The following is a 12,840-nucleotide window of genomic DNA, read 5'->3' as shown; positions in this document are numbered from 1 at the left end:
GCTAGCCGTCACCAAGGTGACATGTCCCGCAGACTAGCTGGGTTCGATTTAGTGTATTAGTTCAAAATCAGAAACAGTTGACACAGCTAGTCTTATGGAGAATATTCGAAACCAGTAAATTGATTAGTTAATTTTAGGTTCATGCACATGTCGCAAAAGACTTGTTTGTTTGTAGTTAACCGCAAAACTACAGTAGGTTATTTGTTTTGGCGTTATAAATCTCAGTACTAGCCGCTGTACAATTGAGAGCGGGAGGCTACTTTATGTTGGAGTAAAGTAACATTGATCTGTCCACTTCGGCGAAAATTTTAATCTCGAATTTTAGCATAGTAGTTCCGTAAACGTACCGCTGTCTCATCGACGAACGTGGCAGGATATAATAACAAAAACGAAAGAGAAACACATTATTTCTATTTAGTCTAGCTTTGAATCTAATACAAAATATTATGGTTTTCGCCTATGTGAGTTTTAGAAATTAAACAACACATAACAAAAGTCTTTATTATTGTAAAATATGTTCAGTTTATAGGTTGCCAAATATGAAAAAAAAAACAGAAATATGATACCATCTACTTAATGATAAAATAAATAAGTGAAACAGATGAAGGACGTCTTTGCGGTGAAGTTCATATTCGTTTTACAACTTCTTGTTTTGTCGACTTATTAGTCAAAATATAGTAAATGATAGAATTCAGACACTTACAATGATAGAACACAATATATTTCATTCAAATGTAATACACCAATTAACATAAGGATTCTCACATCAAAGTAAAGAAGTTGCAGTTCTTGATATTACGTAATTAATGTAGAAAATTAAATATTCATTTGAATATAGAATTAAATAGTAGTTTATAAGATTTTGAAATATTTGTAAGAAAACAATATCAAAGAGTGTTTTTAACTTTCTTTTTTTTGTAAAAGGGACGACGTTGTAAATATAAGGGTTAGGCTTAATTCGTGAAACTGCTGATCGAAGGAGCCAAGGGTTATTTGCAGCTCAGACTACCCTTTGCAATATATCCTTTCCTATGCAGCTACAGGTATTCACTATTCACTGCAGGATATCCTTTCATTATACAGCTACATATATTTTCTGCAGGATGTCCTTTCGTTATACAGCTACAGATATTTTCTGCAGGATGTCCTTTCATTATACTGCTACAGATATTTTCTGCAGGATGTCCTTTCATTATACAGCTACAGATATTTTCTGCAGGATGTCCTTTCATTATACAGCTACAGATATTTTCCGCAGGATGTCCTTTCATTATACAGCTACAGTTATTTTCTGCAGGATGTCCTTTCATTATACAGCTTGTGCTAACCTCTCAGTGAAGTTTCCTTGCATATTATGTTCTGTTTGATTTTTCCTGTGTAGGTGTGTTATATGAAATTTTCCACTAAAAAATAAAATGCATGCAGTTTAAAAATACAATTACTTGACGTGCAGTTATATTTATTGAATTCATGGAACAGTACCAAGATATAGTTTTCTGGTTAATTAAAAATCGTTAATCTTGTGTCATTACACACGTGTTTCTTTGTTAGTGAAGAAAATAATGTCATTAGTCTTTCAATCTCTGAATGTGTACTTATATCATGTAAGAATCTACATGAAAGGTACTTCCTATCCATCAAAAGAAAGAATGGTTCGCGTGCTTCAATGATACCCATGTTATCCATAAACAACGTTTCAATTCTTAATTCATTTGTTCATCAAGTATTCAGAAGAACACAGTGTAAGTATAGATTCATGTAAATATTAAAATATATTTTGACTTCTGTGTATTTTTCACCCACTTCCTGCTTCTTGGCACGAAAGCAAGACAAAACGAATAATTATGAACTAAGTTTCAGAGACACTGAATTCCTCTGAAAACTTATTTGAAAAGAATGAACAATACTTCGAGGTACTAACATATAATTACGTTTGTTTTATTATGCGTCTTCTGATTTTCTACTTATTGGAATCAAAGTTGACTTAATTGTATGTTCATATTCCATTACTTAGTTTTTTTTACCTGAGTATGTAAGTATCGTACACACAAAAAGAAATATCAGTTTGTATATGATTTTCTTATTGCAAGACTAACTCTTGCAGCGAACTAACATAAATATTAAGTATTGCAATGGTGTACTATAGTAAAAACACTTCGACAAAGTTTCGCTGTTACACTATCAAGAGAATTGCTCAAGTAACTAGCATTTCTAAGCTACTTTGTGATTTATTTCTATGGATGGCCCGGCATGGCCAGGTGGGTTAAGGCGTTCGATTCGTAATCTGAAGGTCGCGCGTTCGAATCCCCGTCGCACCAAACATGCTTGCCGTTTCAGCCGTGAGGAGGTTATAATGTACGGTAAATCCCACTATTCGTTGGTAAAAGAATAGCCCAAGAGTTGGCGATGGGTGATGATGACTAGCTGCCTTTCATCTAGTCTTAAACTGCTAAACTAGGGACGGCTAGCGCAGATAGCCCTTGAGTAGCTTTGCGCTAAATTCAAAAAACAAAACGAAATTGTTATGGGTTTTTTTTTAGTCAACACTTAATATAGTTATCAAAGTCAAGTTTGATTGTAAATTCGAAGAAATCTATGCTGTTCTTCATTATCACCTGGAGTTAACAAATTATATATTTTAATCTTCGGGTAAATTGTATGACACAACCATACCAAAGTTGGTACGTGTTCCTCAAATTCGACTTTCATTATTTAAGGTTAGAAAATTTATGTTATGTATGAAGTAAGTAAAACATGAAAAATATTGCTTTTATGTGATGCGATTCCGATGAACAAAATCACTTATGCATATTCATTTGTTTGTACAATTAGAGTAACGAATCAATGTATCTTAAAAACGTAAACGTGCTACGCGACAATAGAACTTTACATAATTACCTCAATGTTCATCCTGATAATGCGAGAGATAAAGTTCATTGTTCCAGAGAAGCAAATTCAACAGGACTGTTGAAGATATTAGTTAATTGTAACTGTTCTGAGAGGATTAAAAACGCGAAAACGTCTTATACCGTATTTATGATACCTCTGACTTGTTAAAATTAAACACTTTCCTTTCCTTTCGATAATATTTGAAAAATGTATGAATCACGTAAGTCTTATAAATGGAAGTAGAAAATGCAAATGCAGTTCATTTGAAGTTTAAATTCAATACAATAAATAATATCGCAGGCATCTAATGGACTTTATGTTGTATTTTGTTCAAGCAAAGCCGAATTAGATTATCTGCCGTGTCCAACGCGGGGAATCGAACTCCGGGTATTGGTATTGTAAATCCATAAACTTACCGCTGTCTCATCGAGATACAATAGAATTGAAAAGGGTCGGTGGGTGGGAAGTATGTTATATGAAAAGGCTTTACAAAACGGAAGGGCGTACATTATTGATTAGCGTGCAGAACTTTATCGTAGGTTTCAAATTCGCGTCCCGATGTTGCAAGATCGTGATCGGTATTTTTGAACCGTAGATGCGTTATTAGAGTAACAAAAGAAGTCCACTATTTGATTAGGATGTTCAAGGTACTGGCGGTGGTTGTTCAGTCTATCAGCGCAAGATTATGGACTGCTAGCACAAATAACTCTTACGTAGTTTTGTGAGAATATCGTTATCACATTTTAACAAGAATTCCGAGTTTAAAATTTCCCAAGAAACTGCTAATGGAAGTTAAATTTTTGTTTGTTTTTGTCAAAAGGGTGGAAACTGGTAATTTATTTTAAATGGAGAATATCTCTGAACATGTTTGAAAAAAAACAAATAAAAACGGTTTACTAATAGGCTATCTCTTTCTAAAATATACAAATTACAGAAAATATCTGTTGCAATAATATTTCCATTCCATTCGCCTGTGTGTTGGTAAACCTTACGTTTGTGTGTTTCATTAACCTATAAAACTCTAAATTTCTTTTTATCATTAACCACATTTAGTTCCCCAAAAAAAAAAAAGGTGATAACACGTGGTTTTCATGAAATACCTCACATTTCCCGTGAGGTCCGGAAATACGTGGTATCAGTGTAAATCAGATTACTGTTTGGAGAAACGTAAAAATATAACATAAATGCTACCAAACCATTATATATTGTTTGTGCAAGAGAAGAAACGAGTAATGTAAAACCTCTGTTATTTCAGAGCGCACATCTAATCACATATATATATGTGAACAGAGAGAAAGATAAGTACATATGTGGTTCACGTTTCGGCTACATTCCGAAACGCTGACCACATAATGGAGCCTCAAACGGATTTTAGCATGTTTTAACTATGTTATATATTTCGATTATATTCTATTTATTACTTAACATGTTTTACTTGTTTTATTAATTTCGGTTATATGCTATTATTTAACCTCTGACGAGAAACATGTATTATTCAAATCACCAAAATTAATAATTGAAGTTCTAATTGATGTGAAAGCTTTAAACAAATTCCGTTTTTTTTAATTCGCAGGGCGTAGTTTCGATATTAACAGCTAAACATGTTTTAATATGTAAATATATGCTGTTAATATAACGAAATGATCAATCTACTGACACTGGTAAAGTTTCCGTGGAATTCCTTTCCCGCTAATATGTATACGCACAAACATATATGGTGTGATGATTTGCATTATCAATATTACGTTGACGAACTTTTCCATAAAAGTAGGCGTTGTTTAGAATTAAAGCATAATTTTCCATCATTCAATTTCACTGTACGATAGTTGAAATAAGAAAGTACTTAGCACTCTCTAACTTCTGGGATTAGAAGTACAATGCTGCACTTAGGTCTCAGAATAACAAAGATAATTCATATAGCTGATACAAGAGGTTTATATAAATGCTCAACTCCTATGCTCAGCCTTAAATTAGGAAAATGATATATTTAAACAGACGTTGCTTGCTTTCGTTGCTTATTATGTAATTAATCATGTAATATAAAATATGTGGTAATGATATAATTTAGGATTTACATCCTGATGTATGGTAAAAAGAGAGGAAATAATATTTCATTTCATGAACACCATAATCTGTAGAATATAGCAATCCTTGCCCTCCAGTGGCACAGAGGTATCTCTGCAGACTCACACCAATAAATAAGTGATATTGATACCCGTGGTGGGCAGAGCACAGATAGCCCATTGAGCAGCTTTGTGCTACAAACAAGTAAATATCAATCCTTAACAAGAAGACATAGAATGTTACAATCCACTAGCATAAAGACGTTTCATATAATTAAGCTAAGGAACGTTTTACTACACTAACACGCCACAATCTGAAAATAACTTCAATCTACTAACATGGGTGTTTTTTTTTTCTTATAGCAAAGCCACATCGGGCAATCTGCTGAGTCAACCGAAGGGAATCGAAACCCTGATTTTAGCGTTGTAAGTCCGTAGACTTACCGCTGTACCAGCGGGGGACTAATCCACTAACATAAAGACCTATACAAAGCTGAAATCCATTAGCATAAGAACGCGAAAAACGTTACAAACCACTCCATGATGACGATGAATCCTCTTGAAGTAAAAATGTATTCTATCATAAATATAGTTGGTATGGGTTTTAAAACTTTAATTAAAGTACAGAACAACGTTTCGACCTTAGGTCATCTTCGGGTTAACAAAGAGAGTTTGCAACTGATCGATACTGGACACATGTCTTAGGAACGAGAGTGTAAACGGGTAGGAGATTGTAGGGGCGTTGTAGTTAGATGTTGGTTTATTAATTAGTACAGGTATAAAGGTGTGCCTTTATATTGATTTAATTTGGGTTTGAATTCTTGTATATATATATGGCTTCTTTGATTTTGCGTTTATCTGTATTTGGTTCCCTACTTAGTATGTTGGTGTTTCCTATGGTTGTTTGACTTATTTGACTTGTAGTGTTTAAAAACATGCAAAGGTGTTTTATTCTTGAATCTGGTTTCCATTTTTCTGCTTATTTATTTAACATAGAAGTCATGGTAATTTTTGAATTGTATTTTATAAATAAAGTTGGAGTTATGTTTGTCAGTGTGGTTTATATAGTATGGATTTTGATTCTGTACTTTATTTTAATTAAAGTTTTAATACCTATACTAGCCGTCTTAAGAATACATTGTTTCAATCCACAAGTAAGATTATCAGAATTCCTTTCAGTTCGTTAATATATGGACTTGGAAAAGAGAGCGCACATATTAAGGAATAAAGTGTCGTTTTTTCTTAGCAGAGCGTTAATTTGAACATTTCGAATACCAAATACATACACTTGACAGAAAATAGAACCTATACATATATATTCAGAATACAAAGCACATTAAAACAGTAATAATTCATCTAATACTTCATCAATCGTATTTCACGACAGCAAAAACAAAAGATTGTTTTTGAATAATAAGTATGTATAGTATATATTATGAAATTATTACAAACTTATGATTAACTAACTGCAAATAAATGCAATATCTTTATTACTACAAATCACAAATCTGACACAAATACGGATGTAGTTTGTTTTAAAATCAGTTAGTCAAAACTAACTAAAACTTTCAAACAAAATATTAAAACAGCAAATCATGTTTGCTTGAGCAAAAAGTGGAAATTTTATGTTCGGAACAAGTTTTTGGAGACAACCATACCTTTCTCTATTACATTCATAACCTTCGTCCACGACTGTGGCGGTATGAAATAGTTATTTAAATGGTGGTTAATGTAACTGGCTGCGGATCCACATTTATAGCAGTGGATGTATTATAAAACCCCATGAACTAATCTGTTTTCAGTTGAATTATTACCTGGAGAAAGCCATTCAGGTGGTGAACACTGCTAATTACACCTGTCATGTTCCTCGTTGATATTTTAAAACTAGATACTTCAATCCTCGGGGTCTTTGATAGCACCATTTAGTCCAATGTGCGTATTAAAGTGTCGTTAGGTGAAACAAACACATCTTAAACCTTTTTATTGAATAATTATTATTTCTGACATTCAGCTACTTAATTATATATACATATATATCTATCCTGTTTATCATAGAGGTATTCGAAGTTATATCATTTAAAAAAATATAGGTCTCTTGTATACCTTTATAATAGAGTTTACAATATCAAAATTCAAACATGTAAAATGTGTATAGTATCAAACGTACTATTAGATATTTGTTCGGAAGTAAGATCTTTATAAAAAACACACATCAATTTTTATGAAATATGCACTTAAAAATTTCTCAGTTTCACATATAATCTTATGAATTTTATTAAACTAGCCTAATACTTTATAAATAAATATCAATTAAAGTAAATCCAGCTTTAAAACTGTGTATAAAGTGTTAACATAAATAATGTGTTGACATTAATGCATTACCGCATAAAGGCGCTGTATCACTGCTACATATTTAGCGCCTTTATTCTTGATTCATGGATAATTTCTCACAATTTGAAAGACATTAGTACAGCAGAATTGTTAAACAATGTAGAGACAAAGGCCATAATTTTTTGAATAAATTAAGTTTCACTATTCTTCGTAGAAACGAAAAATTAACACAGAAAAGCATTTATTATATCAGGCTCCGAAATCAAAACCCATATTAATTTAGAATAATGTACTTATCCGCAAATTTTAAAAATATGGTTACGAGAAAGAACCCTTCGACCCAAGAAAACTTGGTTTTATATATATATATATCCTGGTATCATTAATTCACAAGATATTAAGTTGAAATAAAAGGAGGCATACCAGTCAAAAATTTACAGCAGCCACACCTTGAGTTAAGCAACTGTTTGATTTTATATATATATAATATAACAAAATAAACCGTAGAAACTGTTTCAATCATATATCTTCAAAGCCTCATGACGTTAGTAGACTTTAGTGTTTCTAGTCTGCTTACGAGTAGTCTTGGAAGTTGATATTTGCATCTAGGGGAGGGTCCTTGGAAAACTGGTCAAGATGATCGTGGCCTTCCCGAAGTTTGTTGTAATGAAAACTGTGATGTTGCAGAGTAGTACATAATGATACCACTAGAATGATTACGACCGTTTTTAAATGATCGATTGGTTTATGCCTCAAACTTGTAATCGATTTTCATTAAAATTTACAAAAAGCAATTTTAAAGCAAATAAGTCAGTTCAAGTGAGTAAAACATTTCTGTATATCTTATGATTTGTATTCGGCTGGAAAGTGGTGATGCATTAATTAAATCACTCCAATTTGCATTTTGAAAAATTAAATGCTCGCATCACTGGAAAAAGCCAGTGGATTTTAATCTTAGATTGCCTTTTAATTTGTTACCCCTGGTACAGCGGTGAGTATATGGATTTACAACGCTAAAATCAGGGGTTCGATTCCCCTCGGTGGATTCAGCAGATAGTCCTATGTAACTTTGCTAAAACAAAACACACACACACACACACACGCCTTTTAATTTACACATTTTATATTTTCACAGAAAAACTTGCGATTAAGTTGTATTTATTCGAAATAATGTTCTAATTCTCCAGAAATATATTTAACTAAAAATTCCCATGACCTTTTTGACAGGTTTATTGAAATATATATTCAAGACATACTAGAATTTTATCTTAAAAATAGGAACTTGTACAATTCTTCAAAGAGTAAATCAATTTGTGCAATATTATATTGTTACTCCATTACCTCACTCTCGGGGGTTCAGCAATAAGTTTAATAACCTTTAACACTAAATGTCACGTTTCGACATCTCACGTTTGAAACACTGATTTAGGTTTGTGCTTAACAACAAAACAGATAAATTTATTTTCGAAATGAGAAAAAATAACTTTTATATTTTATGTATTTCAAGATAAATTCACCTACCGCTCTTATTTGTTATCAATACTTATTTCCTTTTTATATGGATTGAATAAAACTTCTTTGTCCTGAAATTCAACTCTTCCAATCTTGTCTATCTGTACAACTTGTTAAAATACTTCGCCATGCAGTCTAGAGAGTAAATAATTACAGTTGAGGAATGGGTTTCCAATTTACCATTTAAAACTGAACCTCATGGTAAGTCAGTGTCAATCTTAAATTGGGAATTTTATTCATGAACTGGACACAGTGCAAGGAACCCGTTATGTTTTTTTTGTGCTTAACCAAAGACAAATCGGCACATTAAAAGCTATTGTATCTCAAATAAGCACCTAAGTCATGTCATTGACATTAAAGGTATATCATTTTATCTTTGTCGTTGAACTGACATCAGAGGTATATTATTTCAACAAAGCCACGGCATTAGCATCACAGGTTTATTACCTTACCTAATACATGACATTGACATCACAGGATATGTCATTTTCTCTACAAATGACTGAATTTTGGTGTTTTGTATTAATTATTGTAGCTACTAACACATGTTATATTGTTTTTATCAATATTGTAATAAATCTGTATTTACACGCTACTTTCACTTTTAACATCAAAATTGTAAATTAAATGCATAACATATGATGCCCTCAATGGCTCAGTGAAAACGCTTATAATTCTAAAAAAACAGTTTTCGATACCCATGGTGGGCACCCCACAGATAGCTTTGGCTTCACAACAACAAACAAACAAGTAATAATGTGCTTCCAGGTTCTTCAGCAAATGGTATAATTTTACATCTTTGTTAAAGATAAATTTTGTTTATCTTGACACTCTCAAACCACAATAAGATTTCCAACAAAATAACGGAATGAAACACCTTGGTGTATGTGCGACATATCATAACCAAAGATTTGTTGTACGTGTATATGCGGGCGTGTGTGTGTGCTTATATAGAAAGACTGAGAGAAGATGTTAAGGAAACGTGACAACATTTACAGTGATCCTTTTACTGTATTTGGATCTGGAAGAAAGGCGGTCTCAAATTCTCCAAACACAGAGCTTCAGATTGTAGTGATCCGATCGATGCAAACATTGGTTCAGTGTACTTTTTGAACTTACAATAGTGAACTATCGTAGTAGTGCTCGGTTACTTACGATATCAACATACTGAAAATAAGAGAAACCAAGAAAGAAAAATGTAACCTAACTCCGTTAGTTACGGATCACCAGTTGGTGGACTTTGAGCAATATTTCGCAATAAGTGAAATTGGACTACAGCAATATTCTTAAAGTAATTTAATTGGTGCATCTGTTTATTAGGTTACAATCTGGTATTCTTATGTTTCTTCTGGTATATTGTGTTTGAAAACTACGACATAGCATTTTATTTTCATCTTTCTGATAAATCAATTTCCGACCTCTGGAAGCGAAAAATTACTATTAAAGTAATATATACAGTTATAAAGATTTACTTCTATTTAAAGTACTCGTGGTATTGAATGCTAAATAACATTTTATTATTTTGAATATCATACACGAATTAACTAATAAAGATAACTTACCTTGAAAATGAAAGCTTTAAAGTACAAGAAGCTGAACAAGATTTATAATGATGATATTCATTTACACAATAGAAACTGTTGAGCATTTCAGTCAAGTCAAGAGCCGCTAAGCAATAACATACAGTAAATCTATATTTTGATTCTTAATGTTACGCCACATTTTGAAATATGAATGATACTATGATTAATTCCTAAAAGTTTAGTGTAGAATATTGTTTGTTTTGAATTTCGCACAAAGCTACTTGAGGATCTGCGCTAGCTGACCCTAGACTAGACTAGAGGGAAGGCAGTAAGTAATCACCACCCAATGCCAACTCTTGGGCTACTCTTTTACCAACGAATAGTGGATTGATCGTTACATTTTAACGCTCCCACAGCTGAAAGGGCAAGAATATTTAGTGCGATGGGGATTCGAACCCGCGCCCCTCATATTACGAGTCAATTGCCTTATCCACCTGGTCATGCCGGGCCCAGTAAAATAGTAAAAACATCATTTGCTCCTCATTCACCAGAAAACTAGAAGTCTGCAAAAAAAAGAATACTTTTTAAACAGGTCCAATAAACAACAAGAAGTCCGAGAAGAAACTTTAAAAGTTTTTATTGACAGATTCACCACACAATCAGAAGTGTGAATATATATACAGTAAAAATGCCTTGTTAACAGATCCATCAGATAACTAGAAGCCCAGAAAGAACAGTAAAAATATTTTGTTTTACAAATTTATGAGACAATTAGTAGCCCCAGAAGAAAGATTACTACAAAAAACTCCACTAAACAAGTATAGGACCAAGAAGAATGAATTAAAAAAATGTTGGTAAATCCATCGGTCAGCTGTAAGTTTGAGAATAAATAAATATCATTTACTTGGCAGAAATACCAAATATATTGAAATCTAAAGAAAGATAAAAAAAAGGTGTTTTATAACAGGCTCGTCACAAACATAAAAGCCTGGAGACGTATTGATTCAGGTTTTCTGGATAAACATAGTAAGCAAGTTGGCCTGGAATTGAAGAAAGCAATGGATAAAATAACGTGAAATTCTTAAAAACCAAGTTTTAATGATAAAGTTTCATCAATTATTTTTTTTTTACATTTTCTCATTCTTTTTCTTTATCGAAGTGATTTAAATTTTTAAGTTGATCTTTGAATTTCACACTGAAAAAGTTAGTACGCAGATCAGAGAACTTACAAGATTGAATAAGATCGAACTGCCTTCTTTTTTTCTTCTTAATTTTAACAGTTTTCGTTTTCAGGTAATTTATGAAATCATTTTCATAAACCAAAACTGTGCGTATATGAGAATCTTGTATCCGTTATTTGCTTTTACTCTAACAAAGATCTAAGGGTTTTTTGTAGTTAATTCTTCTCTTTCTAATCCAGGTTTTTTGGTAGAACCGTTTCGCTACAAAAAAAAAAAAAAACAAAAAACTTTCATTTATAACTTTGAAACACAAAAACACGCTCCGACCTGCTAGAGCCAGGTAATCAATTACCTTCTTCAAAACAAACTCATGATCCACTCGTCAGTCAAGGACCTGCCCATAAATCTTTCATTGTACTATGTGATGTACCATATGGCCTTGTGTTCAACGCCACGTTGCAGAACAAATTATCACTGGTTTCTGAGTATAGTTAATTCTTAGCTTGACAGTCGCGGAATTTTTCTACCTAACAGTATACTGACATGTGGTATTCATCAAGCCCTCTTTACTTCTTGAAGCACAAAGAAAGAAAACGGTTATACGACATTCAGCAAGGCTACTGATCTCTCTTCTTAGCTGCCTCATAATCATTTCCATTCATTCCAGCAAAGAAAAACATAATATCATTAATTTATAATTAACATTAAGAAGCAGAAGCTCATGACCCTTTATTTTTTATTTACCTTATTCATTAAAATTAGGTGACTGTATTTCAAAACTCCTTTTAAAACAAACCACGTAATTTTATAGCTGTTTACGTATTTACAGAAACAAACTTAAAATATTCATAGCCTTAATCTGTATTTATGTAACTTGTTCATATAATATTTAATGAAGGAATCATTTTGTTTTGAAATGTTTTCAGGCCCGGTATTTATTTTGGAATACCTTTTTAAGTGGCGCTCTAGATTTTTGAACTGGCGAGCTTAATTAGAAACTGTGCGATATTACAAAATATTTCCTTTACGTTATGTTATAAAAGTGACGTTTAATTAATTAACGTGGATGGTTAGTGGCTGGGAGCTGATGATTGGCTGTCTTTTTTCTGGTCAGTATTTCAAAATTAGGAAAGATGGAGACAACCTTAGTAGCTTTGTCGTAAATACAAACACATATTTTATATGTGTGCTAAAATGATATTTAACAGTAGGTCCGCTGAATAATATCGAATGACGAATACGGCGAAATGCCATAACGTTATTCACATACCAAAATTAATTTAGGTTACTATATGATGAAGTTGTTGTTGTTTTGAATTAAGCACAAAGCTACACAATGGG

This window comes from Tachypleus tridentatus, chromosome 7, assembly GCF_004210375.1.
Source record: "Tachypleus tridentatus isolate NWPU-2018 chromosome 7, ASM421037v1, whole genome shotgun sequence".
In the NCBI taxonomy this organism is placed as follows: Eukaryota; Metazoa; Arthropoda; class Merostomata; order Xiphosura; family Limulidae; genus Tachypleus; species Tachypleus tridentatus.
The sequence above is the reverse complement of the archived record's forward strand: the minus strand, read 5'-3'. Positions refer to the sequence as shown.